This window comes from Penaeus monodon, chromosome 20 (genome assembly GCF_015228065.2).
Source record: "Penaeus monodon isolate SGIC_2016 chromosome 20, NSTDA_Pmon_1, whole genome shotgun sequence".
Taxonomy (NCBI): domain Eukaryota; kingdom Metazoa; phylum Arthropoda; class Malacostraca; order Decapoda; family Penaeidae; genus Penaeus; species Penaeus monodon.
The window spans coordinates 43,089,745-43,090,580 of record NC_051405.1 but is presented as its reverse complement, the minus strand read 5'-3'; the positions used below and the strand labels follow the sequence as shown (position 1 = coordinate 43,090,580).

At 37.1% G+C, this 836-nt stretch overlaps 1 long non-coding RNA gene across 2 annotated transcripts in view; it reads right to left on the bottom strand.

Annotated features, from left to right (window-relative positions):
* The window catches only part of LOC119585847, a 6,513-nt gene that overhangs the window by 2,629 nt on the left and 3,048 nt on the right, over nt 1-836 (bottom strand). For both annotated transcript variants that reach the window (XR_005229907.1, XR_005229908.1), the window contains exon 4: nt 142-216. This is a non-coding gene — a long non-coding RNA (uncharacterized LOC119585847). The remainder of the gene's footprint in view (nt 1-141; nt 217-836) is intronic.

Below are 836 nucleotides of genomic sequence, written 5' to 3'. Positions count from 1 at the left end.
AAAAAATTCAAGTGTAATGACAAGCTAGATGTCAAATTATGAAACTGACATTTTGTGAAGTTATACTACTCAAATAGTAGGCGATAGGATCATTAATATTTTTCTCTACTCCCAGTATAGAAGATAATCAACTTCACCTACCTGCACGTCATGCTGTTATTTCCATTTCACTCTTGCTTTCCCAAACACCAGGAGTAGGTCAAGCTTCCAGACTTTCTGCAAAATAGAGGAAAAATTAGGCCATGGACATAGGAAATTTATGCTTTTACTATTCTAAGGTTAATGTATCTGGCATCACTTGCAGACTTGCAAAATGAAAACCTGTCCATGATTCAGATCATTTTTCTGGCCCACTTTTGGCACTTGGTCATCCACGTGCGGATGTCAGGTATGGCGAAGAGGGCAAACTTGGTTAGGTTTTCGAAATTTGAGAAAGTATAATCCAATTTAAATTAATCCTGAAATTCCAAATTGAAAGAATGTTACATTTCATAAATATATAAATCAACTAATAAAACCAATCTAAATTAACCTTTATTAATTTCAAATTAAAAGGATGTAAAGCAAACGAGCCCGACATCACAATCTCATGCAATTCACAAGTCTTGAGGTTATATCACCTACTCCTATACAACTGCAAAGGATATGTACTACTTGGCGTCCAGTATCTGGAGACTAGTAAAATGACACTATCTTGGCAAAACAGACTACTCCTACCAACGGTTTCTGCAACTGCCCCAAACATCTCTGGGTAGGTGTAGGTGAGGTGGTCAAGATTACCAAATAGGAGGTTCTTATTTCAGCTAAGACACAGGTAGGTGACAAGACTCATCGAG